Here is a 14,478-nt window from a genome sequence, read left to right as displayed (position 1 = left end):
ATGGTAGTAAGAATTGTGCTTATGAATATTTATTAAACGAAACAAATTTTAAAAGGATGAAAGGGCTCAGCTCTTTGCATGAAATGTGAAAAGTGATAGAGGAGGAAAGCTGATCAAACCTGAGTCATCCAGATTTCTAGGCTGATGGAGACTATAATAACCAAGGCAGAAAAAATGACTAGGTGAAGGGAGTCTAAAGGTACAAACTTCGAGTTATAAAGTAAGTCATGGGAATGTAGAATGTACAGCATGGTAACTGTAGTTAATAATACTGTGTTGCAAATTTAAACAACACCTAAGGGAGTAGATCTTAAAAGTTCTCATCACAAGAAAAAGATAATTTCTGTGTAGTGATGGCTGTTAACCAGACTTGCCGTGACTATTTCATAATATGCACAAGTATCGAATCATTATGTTGTACACCTAAAACTAAAGTTTTATGTCATTTATACCTCAATTTAAAAAGTAAGGATTGGACCTGAAATGAGTAAAGTTGTGTAAAATGAGTAAGATGGCTACAAAAAACAAAAACAAAACCAATACTGTTTCAGTTGTAAATACTGCAGAGAATAGGGATAAGGTTGTCATGCTTTGCCATACCACTGTTTGCTTTGGACACAAATTGGGGTGTTTTTTTTTTAGTTTACTTATTTATTTCTGAGAGAGAGTGAGCACGAGTGGGGAAGGGGCAGAGGGGAAAAGAATCCCAAGCAGGCTCTGTGCTATCAGTGCAGAGCTCAACCCACAGCTCAGTCTCACTGACTGAGATCATGACCTCAGCTGGAATCACGAGTTGGTCATTTAACTGACTGAGCCACCCAGGCACCCCACAAATACATCTTTTTATGCAAAGGAAAAACAAGTTTCCCATATGTTTAGTCTTTTCCTTGACTTTAAATAGGATGCAACTGTGGACATTTTGTTTATAGTTCCAAAACTTGCACTTGGTTACAGATAACTATGCATTGTTCACTCAGAGGTTTAACCTTTCGACTTACTGAGTATATCTGAGAGAATTAAAGTGTTAAGTTACATGTTATATCATGTAAGTTTAAGATATTTTCATATTACAGTAGTAATATATATTACAAAAAATGAATTGTAAGAAAAACATCCAAAAGGAGATAAAAGTTTACTTCATAATCCTTTAAAAATTTAGGCATTTAAAAATTAAAAGTCTGTCTCTCTGATCCTATCAGCAGCATTAATGACTTGTGCATATATTTTCATATTAACATATTCAATTTAGAGTAGTTTTAGATGTCTCCTTTTCAGCACTGATATTTCTGCTATCATCAACCACTTTAATGTTCTACCATTGAAGTCCTAGCATGAATAAATGGGTTAAAAAATATTTCTTAATTAAAATTATTCCCACAAGTTGATCAATTGGTTGTAATAAGTTATATAAAATGAAAAATTGAACTTTGTGATACAGAGTACAAATTGCATTAATGATTGATAGGTAATATGCGTGAAATGAAAAATTACTAGGCAGGGAGGAAAAAGCGTTTATCCTGCTACCAAATTCTCGGTGAATAGAGTATAGTTGTGATCATCCCTCTAATGTTTCTCATAGTAATTGACAGGAAGAGGTATGAAGAATCATGAGACCTTAATAATATGCCTTGCCATTTTAATTGCTGAGACAAGTAGGAGAATCTTAATTGCCAGGGGACGCATTACTAATTAAAGTGTCATTCTACATTCATTCTGAAATAATTAGTTTGAATATTTGTAAGAGCTGAGATATAAATTTAGTTCCAAATTCAAGAACATACCCACAACAGACTTTGTTAAAATGATCTATGGTTAAGAAAGGTTAACAATCATAAAATTTTTAATGTTTCTTTAATTTGGTACAATTTAATTTTTATTAGATTATTGAACTTGAAAGAATGGAGTTCATAGTATCATAAAACTTAGTATGGTTTTTAAATTGCTATAACACCGAGTTAAATTCCTGAATTCCTTTTGAGATTTATGAGATGTTGGTATTTTGTTTTGGTGTTTATCACAATTTGGGAAAAACCTTTAATGAATAATGATGTCAACATATAGTTACATTATAATGTATGAATTGTTCTGTTATCACTAAGTGGCAACTTACAAATGTAGCCATGATTCAGTGGACTTTTAAAATTCAGGAATAAAGTATTTAAATTCGAAATTAAGTTGTTAAGACCTGTGTACGTTGTTATATATTCTTCTACGTCATTCCTTCTTATATTCCCTAATATCTGTTACATTTTACCTATGCAATCCTCTAACGATGAACACCTGAATTGTCTCCAGTCCATCATCTTAATAGATATTAAATAGATCTTTGTTTCTGTCCACTTGAAGGCCTAGTAAGAATTTGTCCACCACATGTAACCAAGAATCAGACATACACATACTTAGTTTCGTCAAGTATTCCAGGTTTACTTTCCAGATTATCTGTTCTTCTTTACAGTCCTACATCCCTGTATCCCTACCCAAAATTCATATATAGACCTTCCTAATTTTTGCTTTTTCTGATGAGTGTGAAATAGTGTTTGATTATATTTAATAAGCTTGAATATCTATTCCTATGTGTTTCCACTAGTTAGTCTTCTTTTCTGATTCATATGTTCCTCTCCTCTGCCAGTTCACTTTAAAATATTTTTCATTGTTGTAAAATGTTCTTTCTCTCTATCAACATTGTCCAGTACAACTTCAGTGATGGAAATATGGACCTGGACTATCCAGTAGGTTAAACCACTATGAAGCTAAGTTGAATTCCTAAATTTCTTTCTGGAGTATTGGTATTTTTTCATTATTGTGTTTCAGGTTTATCACAGTGTGGGGATGATGTGATTTTTGAACACTTGAAATGTAGCTAGGAGCCAATATTTTTATTTTATTAATTAATTTTTGTTAATTTAAATGTAAATAGCCACACTTGTTCATTCTGCTGGACAGAGAGATTTTAGATAATCTTTTGTTGGTTTCAGCTATGACAGATAGCCTCTTACCTTTAATCTTCTGGATAACCTTCTTGAACAGAAATGCTTAATAGTCAAATCCATCAATTTTTTTTCCCACATGTTTGTGCTTTTGGAGTTGTTTTTAAAGTATCCTTCATCTCTAAATCCCGGAAATAATCTTTCATTTTCTTCGTTTGGTTTTACAGATTTATCTTTCATTTTTAAGTCTTTAACCCATATAGAGCTTGCTTTGGAATATGGTATGAGAAAGGCCTCCAAATTTTCTCAATAAGCCAGTTTTCCCACATTGCATGTGGAAGGCAATCCGTCCTTCGACCTTTGCTTTTGTGGTATAAGCACGGTATTGATTGTAGTAAACTAATCTGACCACTTGTCTTATTCTGTCCTCTGCAAGGAGCCATTTTTTTCTTCTTAATTTAGTGTCCTTTGTCTTTTTTTTATTCTGTGGGCCAGTGCCTCTAGTGTTGTGTTAAGTTAGAAGTGACAGTGGGCAAACTGGCTTTTTCCCAGTCTTAGAACTAAATCTATTAGGATTGTCCAGAAAAACAGAACAAGCAGGATACACACACATGTGTGTTTGTATTACATATATCATAAGGGATCGGCTCGTGTGATTATGGAGTCTGGCAGTTCCAAAATCTAGAGAGCTAAGATCTGAAAGCCCCAAGTTACTTTAGAACCGGGAAGAACCGATGTCCCAGTTTAAAGGCCATCAGGCAGGACTTGATGTTTTATTTGAAAGAGGATCAGGAGAAGTCTGTCTTACTGGAGGGAGGGTCAGCTTTTTGTTCTATTCAGGGCTTCAACTAAGATGAGGTCCACCCACTTTCAAGAGAGCAATCGAAGGGCTACCAATTTAAATGTTAATTGCATCCAAAAAACATCCTCAAAGAAACACCCAAAATAATGTTTCAGCAAATATCTGGGCACCACCCCGGGGCTCAGGCAAGTTGATCCGTAATATTAACCATCACCATATCTGAAATTTCTTTCATTAGGCATATTTACTTTATGTTCTTGGTATGCAGCTTTACTAAATTTCTTAAACCAAACATGGTTGAACTTTATCAAATGCAAACACTTTCTCCTATCACGTTAGTAGTACTATTTTTCTTCTTTAACCATCTGTATGGTGATTTACATTGGTGGGTTTTCTGATGGTAAACCATCCTTACATTCATAGATACAATGTTTTGTTAAAGTTATTTTAAATTTAAATATTTGCAGCATTGGCAAAGAACACGGATCACCAAATTCATGATCTGTAAATTGAAGACAGTTGACAGCATTCATACACAGATACTGAACAAGTTTAACAACTGTAGTCGGCCTCAAAAATGATGTCTACCTAACAGTGGGATGAAGGAAGAAAGAAAATGTTTTCTTGTTTTAAAGTTGGAATAGATACAGATATTTTATGTGACATGGCTGGAGCACATGCCATGTTACAAGCAAATTCTTTCTTATCTAGCCAAAAAAATTTTTCACAGATGTAAAATATCCAACATTTGTGCCATGGGTTTTAATTTGTAGGCCACAGATTTTGGGGGGAACAGTGAATCTGTCGGATCTCTTTAAGTTTATTCTCCTCAGAGTTTATTGAACTTCCTTGGTGTGTAAACTAATATTTCTCATCAAATTTGAGAAGTTTTTGGCCATTATTTCTTCAAATACTATTTCTGGCTTTCCTTCTGAGACTTCTGTTATGTGTATGTTGGTTGCTGCATGTGACTCCACAGATCTCTCAGCCATTTGGTGCTCTGTTTTTCCTCCCCTCTCCATCTTCTGTTCCTCAGACTGGGTAACCTCAATTACCTATTTTAATGCCTATGGATTCTTCTGCCAGCTCAACCCACTATTGAGTCCTTGTAGTGAGTTTCTAATTTCTTTTACTTTGAAACTCCAGAATTTTTTTTTATAATTTCTATTCCCTTATTGATGTTCTCTTTTCGATGAGACAGTGTTTCATAATTTTCTCTCTAAACGACATTGTCTTTCGTTCTTGAAAATATTTAAATGTTTATGTCTTATGTCTTACTCTGTAGAAATTATATTATGACAAAATTTGTGTCTGGAGAAACGCAATCACAAACATGATTTCTATGAGACCACGTTGCCCTATTACAGGTTTTCTCCCTTTCCACAATAGTGAGAGGTAGTCTGGAATTTCTTCTTTTTTTTTTTATTTGTTAATTTCTCCTTTTAATTCTATGAATATATATTTGAAGTAATGGTAACTGCTGATTACACATTTTATTTTTTTAATTTTTTTAATATATGAAATTTATTGTCAAATTGGTTTCCATACAACACCCAGTGCTCATCCCAAAAGATGCCCTCTTCAATGCCCATCACCTACCCTCCCCTCCCTCCCACCCCCCATCAACCCTCAGTTTGTTCTCAGTTTTTAAGAGTCTCTTATGCTTTGGCTCTCTCCCACTCTAACCTCTTTTTTTTTTTTTTCCTTCCCCTCCCCCATGGGTTTCTGTTAAGTTTCTCAGGATCCACATAAGAGTGAAAACATATGGTATCTGTCTCTCTCTGTATGGCTTATTTCACTTAGCATCACGCTCTCCAGTTCCATCCACGTTGCTACAAAGGGCCATATTTCATTCTTTCTCATTGCCACGTAGTACTCCATTGTGTGTATAAATCACAATTTCTTTATCCATTCATCAGTTGACGGACATTTAGGCTTTTTCCACAATTTGGCTATTGTTGAGAGTGCTGCCATAAACACTGGGGTACAAGTACCCCTATGCATCAATACTCCTGTATCCCTTGGGTAAATTCCTAGCAGTGCTACTGCTGGGTCATAGGGTAGGTCTATTTTTAATTTTTTGAGGAACCTCCACACTGTTTTCCAGAGTGGCTGCACCAGTCTGCATTCCCACCAACAGTGCAAGAGGGTTCCCGTTTCTCCACATCCTCTCCAGCATCTATAGTCTCCTGATTTGTTCATTTTGGCCACTCTGACTGGCGTGAGGTGATATCTGAGTGTGGTTTTGATTTGTAGTTCCCTGATGAGGAGCGACGTTGAGCATCTTTTCATGTGCCTGTTGGCCATCTGGATGTCTTCTTTAAAGAAGTGTCTCTTCATGTTTTCTGCCCATTTCTTCACTGGATTATTTGTTTTTTGGGTGTGGAGCTTGGTGAGCTCTTTTAGATTTTGGATACTAGCCCTTTGTCCGATATGTCATTTGCAAATATCTTTTCCCATTCCGTTGGTTGCCTTTTAGTTTTGTTGATTGTTTCCTTTGCAGTGCAGAAGCTTTTTATCTTCATGAGGTCCCAGTAGTTCATTTTTGCTTTTAATTCCCTGGCCTTTGGGGATGTGACAAGTAAGAAATTGCTGCGGCTGAGGTCAGAGAGGTCTTTTCCTGCTTTCTCCTCTAGGGTTTTTTGATGGTTTCCTGTCTCACATTCAGGTCCTTTATCCATTTTGAGTTTATTTTTGTGAATGGTGTAAGAAAGTGGTCTAGTTTCATCCTTCTGCATGTTGCTGTCCAGTTCTCCCAGCACCATTTGTTAAAGAGACTGTCTTTTTTCCATTGGATATTCTTTCCTGCTTTGTCAAAGATGAGTTGGTCATACTTTTGTGGGTCTAGTTCTGGGGTTTCTATTCTATTCCATTGGTCTATGTGTCTGTTTTTGTGCCAATACCATGCTGTCTTGATGATGACAGCTTTGTAGTAGAGGCTAAAGTCTGGGATTGTGATGCCTCCTGCTTTGGTCTTCTTCAAAATTACTTTGGCTATTCGGGGCCTTTTGTGGTTCCATATGAATTTTAGGATTGCTTGTTCTAGCTTCGAGAAGAATGCTGGTGCAATTTTGATTGGGATCGCATTGAATGTGTAGATAGCTTTGGGTAGTATTGACATTTTAACAATATTTATTCTTCTAACCCATGAGCACGGAATGTTTCTCTATTTCTTTATATCTTCTTCAATTTCCTTCATAAGCTTTCTATAGTTTTCAGCATTCAGATCTTGTACATCTTTGGTTAGATTTATTCCTAGGTATTTTATGCTTCCTGGTGCAATTGTGAATGTGATGAGTTTCCTTATTTGTCTTTCTGTTGCTTCATTATTAGTGTATAAGAATGCAACTGATTTCTGTACATTGATTTTGTATCCTGCAACTTTGCTGACTTCATGTATCAGTTCTAGCAGACTTTTGGTGGAGTCTATCGGATTTTCCATGTATAATATGTCATCTGCAAAAAGTGAAAGCTTGACTTCATCTTTGCCAGTTTGGATGCCTTTTATTTCCTTTTGTTGTCTGATTGCTGATGCTAGCACTTCCAACACTATGTTAAACAACAGCAGTGAGAGTGGACATCCCTGTCGTGTTCCTGATCTCAGGGGGGAAAGCTCTCAGTTTTTCCCCATTGATGATGATATTAGCCATGGGCTTTTCATAAATGACTTTTATGAGGTTTAAGTATGTTCCTTCTATCCCAACTTTCTCGAGGGTTTTTATTAAGAAAGGATGCTGAATTTTGTCAAATGCCTTTTCTGCATCGATTGACAGGATCATATGGTTCTTATCTTTTATTAATGTGATGTATCACGTTGATTGATTTGCGAATGTTGAACCAGCCCTGCATCCCAGGAATGAATCCCACTTGATCATGGTGAATAATTCTTATTATATGCTGTTGAATTCGATGTGCTAGTGTCTTATTGAGAATTTTTGCATCCATATTCATCAGGGATATTGGCCTGTAGTTCTCTTTTTTTACTGGGTCTCTGTCTGGTTTAGGAATCAAAGTAATACTGGCTTCATAGAATGAGTCTGAAGTTTTCCTTCCCTTTCTATTTTTTGGAATAGCTTGAGAAGGATAGGTATTATCTCTGCTTTAAACGTCTGGTAGAACTCCCCTGGGAAGCCATCTGGTCCTGGACTCTTATTTGTTGGGAGATTTTTGATGACTGATTCAATTTCTTCACTGGTTATGGGTCTGTTCAAGCTTGCTATTTCCTCCAGTTTGAGTTGTGAAAGTGTGTGGGTGCTTAGGAATTTGTCCATTTCTTCCAGGTTGTCCAGCTTGTTGACATATAATTTTTCATAGTATTCCCTGATAATTGCTTGTATCTCTGAGGGATTGGTTGTAATAATTCCATTTTCATTCATGATTTTATCTGTTTGGGTCATCTCCCTTTTCTTTTTGAGAAGCCTGGCTAGAGGTTTATCAACTTTGTTTATTTTTTCAAAAAACCAACTCTTGGTTTCATTGATCTGCTCTACAGTTTTTTTTAGATTCTATATTGTTTATTTCTGCTCTGATCTTTATTATTTCTCTTCTTCTGCTGGGTTTGGGGTGTCTTTGCTGTTCTGTTTCTATTTCCTTTAGGTGTGCTGTCAGATCTTATATTTGGGATTTTTCTTGTTTCTTGAGATAAGCCTGGACTGCAATGTATTTTCCTCTCAGGACTGCCTTCGCTGCATCCCAAAGCATTGGGATTGTTGTATTTTCATTTTCGTTTGTTTCCATATATTTTTAAATTTCTTCTCTAATTGCCTGGTTGACCCATTCATTCTTTAGTAGGGTGTTCTTTAACCTCCATGCTTTTGGAGGTTTTCCAGACTTTTTCCTATGGTTGATTTCAAGCTTCATAGCATTGTGATCTGAAAGTATGCATGGTATGATCTCAATTCTTGTATACTTATGAAGGGCTGTTTTGTGACCCAGTATGTGATCTATCTTGGAGAATGTTCCATGTGCACTCGAGAAGAAAGTATATTCTGTTGCTTTGGGATGCAGAGTTCTAAATATATCTGTCAAGTCCATCTGATCCAATGTGTCATTCAGGGCCCTTGTTTCTTTATTGACCATGTGTCTAGATGATCTATCCATTGTTGTAAGTGGGGTATTAAAGTCCCCTGCAATTACCACATTCTTGTCAATAAGGTTGCTTATGTTCATGAGTAATTGTTTTATATATTTCGGAGCTCCCGTATTCGGCACATAGACATTTATAATTGTTAGTTCTTCCTGATGGATAGACCCTGTAATTATTATATAATGACCTTCTTTATCTCTTGTTACAGCCTTCAATTTAAAGTCTAGTTTGTCTGATATAAGCATGGCTACTCCAGCTTTCTTTTGACTTCCAGTGGCATGATAAATAGTTCTCCATCCCCTCACTTTCAATCTGAAAGTGTCCTCAGGTCTAAAATGAGTCTCTTGTAGACAGCAAAGAGATGGGTCTTGTTTTTTTATCCATTCTTATACCATATGTCTTTTGGTTGGAGCATTTAGTCCATTTACATTCAGTGTTATTATAGAAAGATATGGGTTTAGAGTCATTGTGATGTCTGTAGGTTTCAGGCTTGTAGCGATGTCTCTGGTACTTTGTCTGACAGGATCCCCCTTAGGATCTCTTGTAGGGCTTGTTTAGTGGTGACAAATTCCTTCAGTTTTTGTTTGTTTGGGAAGACCTTTATCTCTCCTTCCATTCCAAATGACAGACTTGCTAGATAAAGGATTCTCGGCTGCATATTTTTTCTGTTCATCACATTGAAGATTTCCTGCCATTCCTTTCTGGCCTGCCAAGTTTCAGTAGAGAGATCTGTCAATAGTCTTATCAGTCTCCCTCTATATGTTAGAGCACATTTATCCCTAGCTGCTTGCAGAATTTTCTCTTTATCCTTGTATTTTGCCAGTTTCACTATGATATGTCATGCAGAAGATTGATTCAAGTTACGTCTGAAGGGAGTTCTCTGTGCCTCTTGGGTTTCAATGCCTTTTTCCTTCCCCAGATCAGGGAAGTTCTCAGCTATGATTTCTTCAAGTACACCTTCAGCACCTTTCCCTCTCTCTTCCTCTTCTGGAATATCAATTATGAGTAGATTATTTCTCTTTAGTGCATCACTTAGTTCTCAATTTTTCCCCTCATACTCCTGGATTTTTTTATCCCTCTTTTTCTCAGCTTCTTCTTTTTCTGTAACTTTATCTTCTGGTTCACCTATTCTCTCCTCTGCCTCTTCAATCCGAGCTGTGGTTGTCTCCATTTTATTTTGCAGCTCATTAATAGCATTTTTCAGCTCCTCCTGGCTGTTCCTTAGTCCCTTGATCTCTGTAGCAAGAGATTCTCTGCTGTCCTCTATACTGTTTTCAAGCCCAGCGATTAATTTTATGACTATTATTCTAAATTCACTTTGTTATATTGTTTAAATCCTTTTTGATAAGTTCATTAGCTGTCGCTATTTCCTGGAGATTCTTTTGAGGGGAATTCTCCCGTTTCATCATTTTGGATAGTCCCTGGAGTGGTGCGGACCTGCGGGGCACTTCCCCTGTGCTGTGGTGTATAACTGGAGTTGGTGGATGGGGCTGCAATCAGACCTGATGTCTGCCCCCAGCCCACCGCTGGGGCTGCAGTCAGACTGGTGTGTGCCTTCTCTTCCCCTCTCCTAGGGGCGGGATTCACTGTGGGATGGCGTGGCCCGTCTGGGCTACTTGCACACTGCCAGGCTTGTGGTGCTGGGGACCATGGTGTATTAGCTGGGGTGGATCAGCAAGGTGCACAGGGGCAGGAGGGGCAGGCTCAGCTCACTTTTCCTTCGGAGATCCGCTTTGGGAGGGGCCCTGCAGTACCGGGAGGGAGTCAGACCCTCCACCAGAGGGATGGATCCGCAGAAGCACAGCATTGGCTGTTTGCGCAGTACAAGCAAGTTCCAGGAGCTGGTTCCCTTTGTGGTTTCGGCTGGGGGATGGGCGAGGGAGATGGCGCTGGTGAGCGCCTTTGTTCCCCGCCAAGCTGCAAGCTGTGCTCTGTTGTCTGGGGCTCAACAACTCTCCTTCCCGTTGTCCTCCAGCCCTCCCGTTCTCCGTGCAGAGCTGTTAGCTTATAACCTTCCAGATGTTAAGTCCTGCTCACTGTCCGAACACACTCCCTCCGGCCCCTCTGCCCCCTCCGCCCTTTGCTTTTGCCAGCCAGACTCGGGGGCTCTGCTTGGCCGGTGGCTGCCCTTCCGCCCGGCTCCCTCCCGCCAGTCCGTGGAGTGCACACCGCCTCTCCGCCCTTCCTACCCTCTTCCGTGGGCCTCTCATCTGCGTTTGGCTCTGGAGAATCCATTCTGCTAGTCTTCTGGTGGTTTCCTGGGTTATTTAGGCAGGTGGGGGTGGAATCTAAGTGATCTGCAGGACGCGGTGAGCCCAACGTCCTCCTACCTGGAATTTCTTCTAAGGTCTTATTATCCCCTCATCCTCAAGTATGGTTGGAAAAGTAAGAGTAAGACTTATAGTGAAAGTTTTGAAAAGTTCCATAAAGGCTCCAAAAAACATGTGAGTCACTTTTGGTGATGTTAGGTTCAATATTGCATCCCATCAACCTGCAATTTTACCGGTATTCTTTAAAACAAGATCTAATTGCCTTGGGATTCTTGTCAAAGTTTTAAATATATGTGTCTTCATCAGTGGTGCAGTTATATTCTTCACTAGTTCTTAAAGGAATGTGTGGTCAATATGAATAATAACTTGTGCACTTTCTGTACAAGTCTCGTGAACATATTGGGAAGAGTCCTTGACAGCAGCAAGCAGTTATTTAAATAGGACATGTATCCATTATCTCGTAGAGTGTTCTTTATCCGTTATTTACTCATTTTGAGAGAGCGTGCATGCATGCACATGGGAAGAAGGAGAGGAAGGAGGAGGATCTTAAGCAGGCTCCATGCCCAGCGCTGAGCCCAACACAGGGCTCAATCTCATGACTGTGAGATCATGACCTGATGCAAAATTGTACTGGATGCTTAACTGGCTAAGCCACCCAAGGCACCCCAGAATTTTACCCTTTTAGACTTCACATTTATTAAACTATTAATTAGCAAGATGAAGCATATTATTTCTTATACCTATGACATCAAAATAATGTTACAATTTGATGTGATGTTTTATGTGATTTATATGATGCATTTATATATATCATTTGATACTGATGTCACTATTACATCAATTTGCAGAGAGATTACTGAGGCAAAGGAAGTTAAGGAATTTGATCAGAGTCCTATAACTCGTTAAGTGACTGTGGTTTAAACCTGTTTGTCTGATTCTAGAGCTTGTCCCTAAACCACTAGACAACGCTGCCTAATAACACAATACCTCTCGGAAGTGATTACACTGCAAGTTCACAAGAGTCAAATGCTGCGGAAGGCCAGGCAAATCAAATAAATGCATGAAGTCAATTAAGTATAAGGTCAGGAAAAGTGGAATAGTCAGGATCACGGGAATGAAGAGAACATGAAAAGCAATTCAAACTATATATTTTTAATGCGGTGCTTTCAAAGCACATCTGCAGGCCAGATTTGGCCCATAAGGTCACCATTTTGCCTCTCTTGGTTTATAGAAATCATCTCTCTCTGTTCTTACCTTTGAATAATGTTTAAGGCTTTGCTGGCTGCCACATACTCAGAAATAGCACTTATTTTTTAATGAGTAAGGGACCTTAAGGAATTACATATTTTTAAATTGATTTCATTGAGATAAGAGAATGAAAGGAATTTTTAAAATATTTTTTTAAACCTTCTTCATATGTTCTTTTAAAATAATGAAGTCCTCATTAATGGACATTGCTGTTACTCTACCATCTAATTAAATGATCTTTTCAGTTGTCTCTTTTTGGTTATTTGATATTAAGGTTTTAGAGGCCTGGCCCTATTGGCTACTGAATAACCAATTGGAAAATCCTAAACATTAGGGTCTTCATTTAGGACATAACCCAGCATTGGTCTAATATTTACCCTCTGAATTGCATCCATCTCTAGACGTGCCATGATGAATACCTTAATTCCTAAGTATGTTTTAAGTCTGTGTCTTGGCCATAAATGATATAAAAAGCAAATCTGCATAACATCTTTTAGCCAAGTGAGTAAGTTGATCCCCTCTGTGTAGGTATTTTGCTAAAATAACATTTAAGTACTCTGTTGGGAGGGCTTTGTGGAATAGGCTTTTACATGTTAAAAGCTTAGAATTATCCTAGTTCAAGGAATTTATCTCAGTACAAAAGCAAATGGTTTTGATGATTTAAGTGTAAGATTAGGTAACAAAAGTCCTCACGTTAAAATGCTCTAGAGCTTAGATAAAAATCACAATCATCCTTTTAAAAGAGTTCAATAAATAGAATTTAGAGCATCACATATTCAGACTCCTAAATCAGTGGCAAATTAGGGACTACACAGGGCTGGAGATGTGAATATTCTATAATGAGGATAATAAAGGAGTTGAATGTGATGTGCCTTGGGTGTACGTTAGTAGCTAATTCCAGTAAGAATGCTTTGCAATCATTTGTCAGTTGAGATGCATGTGTTCAGCTAAATGGAAATCTTGGACGTTCTCTCATACACCCCATTATTTGTAATTGAACACCTGATTTCTATCATGCAACAAATTAACATCTGCACTGAATCTGTCTTTTATGCATATGGATACACTGATTAGAATTTTGCTGATAGGCAGATACTTGAAAACAAAAAGACAACATTGTGAAACACTTCCAGCCATAATTTTTGATTACATATTGAGAATCGTTTAATTATCTTACTCCATTTAATTAGCCCTTCTACTTAGGTCAATTGCTTTTTTTATTAGCATGATGTGTTAGCAGTTTGTTAATTGGCATGAAATAACATGAGACTTTTCTGGGTATTTTGTATGAGATCCGTATTTCATGTGTGCGGAAGAAATTTAAGGGAAGCGCAGAGGGAGAAGTGTACTCATTAGCCCCCTTCCAGCTTTTACCGCGGTCATTATGTGGTGCCACCAGAACCTGGGTTTCTGCCCTTCAGTCCTTGTATCATGTCGAAGGAGTTTGTTGGTTTGAGTGATGAAAAAAATTGGAGAGCCTGGGCATACATTTAAAATAGGAGAATCTTTTCTGAAATTAAGATAATGATAAAAAGAAGAGATGTGTGTGTGTATGAATTTATTTATATATATATATATATATATATAAATTTTCCATACATGTACACATATACATGCATACTGGTAGATGGGAGGGAGGTAGGCATTACATACATGCATGTAAGAAAGTTACTAAGAAAACGATTTAGTCAGTATCTGGTCTTTTTCGCCATTGTTTTCCATTTTAAATAATTTGACATATCAACAGTTTTCCTTTTGTAGCTAAGGCCCCCCAGTTTCGTGATTCCATATATACCCTTTGAAGTAAAAAATGAAAGTGTAAGCTGATGTGTTTTTAAGAGGAATTACAGAATATAATATGTAAACATCTATGGAGTGTATGTAAAGATATCATATCTAGGAAGAAAGTTTATTTTCTTCCCAAGACTTCCTCTAGGATATGGCACAGGCAACTACCAGTCTCCTGCGTTGGAGAGACAGGTATGTAGCCTGAGCCCATTTAACCACCTTGCATTATATTCAATCACCTAGGTACAAATCGTTGTTGTTGTTGTTGTTGTTTTTCCTAAACCCTAAATTATCACAACTTCGAGGAACTGTGTGATGTCGAGAATGGAGAGCACAGAACAATAATAGTTTTCCTGT

At 37.7% G+C, this 14,478-nt stretch overlaps 1 protein-coding gene across 8 annotated transcripts in view; it reads left to right on the top strand.

The window, feature by feature from the left end:
- The window catches only part of CADPS2 (calcium dependent secretion activator 2), a 534,192-nt gene that overhangs the window by 313,338 nt on the left and 206,376 nt on the right, over nt 1-14,478 (top strand). The gene's annotated exons all lie outside the window — the stretch shown is intronic.

This window comes from Panthera leo, chromosome A2 (assembly GCF_018350215.1).
Source record: "Panthera leo isolate Ple1 chromosome A2, P.leo_Ple1_pat1.1, whole genome shotgun sequence".
Taxonomy (NCBI): domain Eukaryota; kingdom Metazoa; phylum Chordata; class Mammalia; order Carnivora; family Felidae; genus Panthera; species Panthera leo.
The sequence above is the reverse complement of the archived record's forward strand: the minus strand, read 5'-3'. Positions and strand labels throughout refer to the sequence as shown.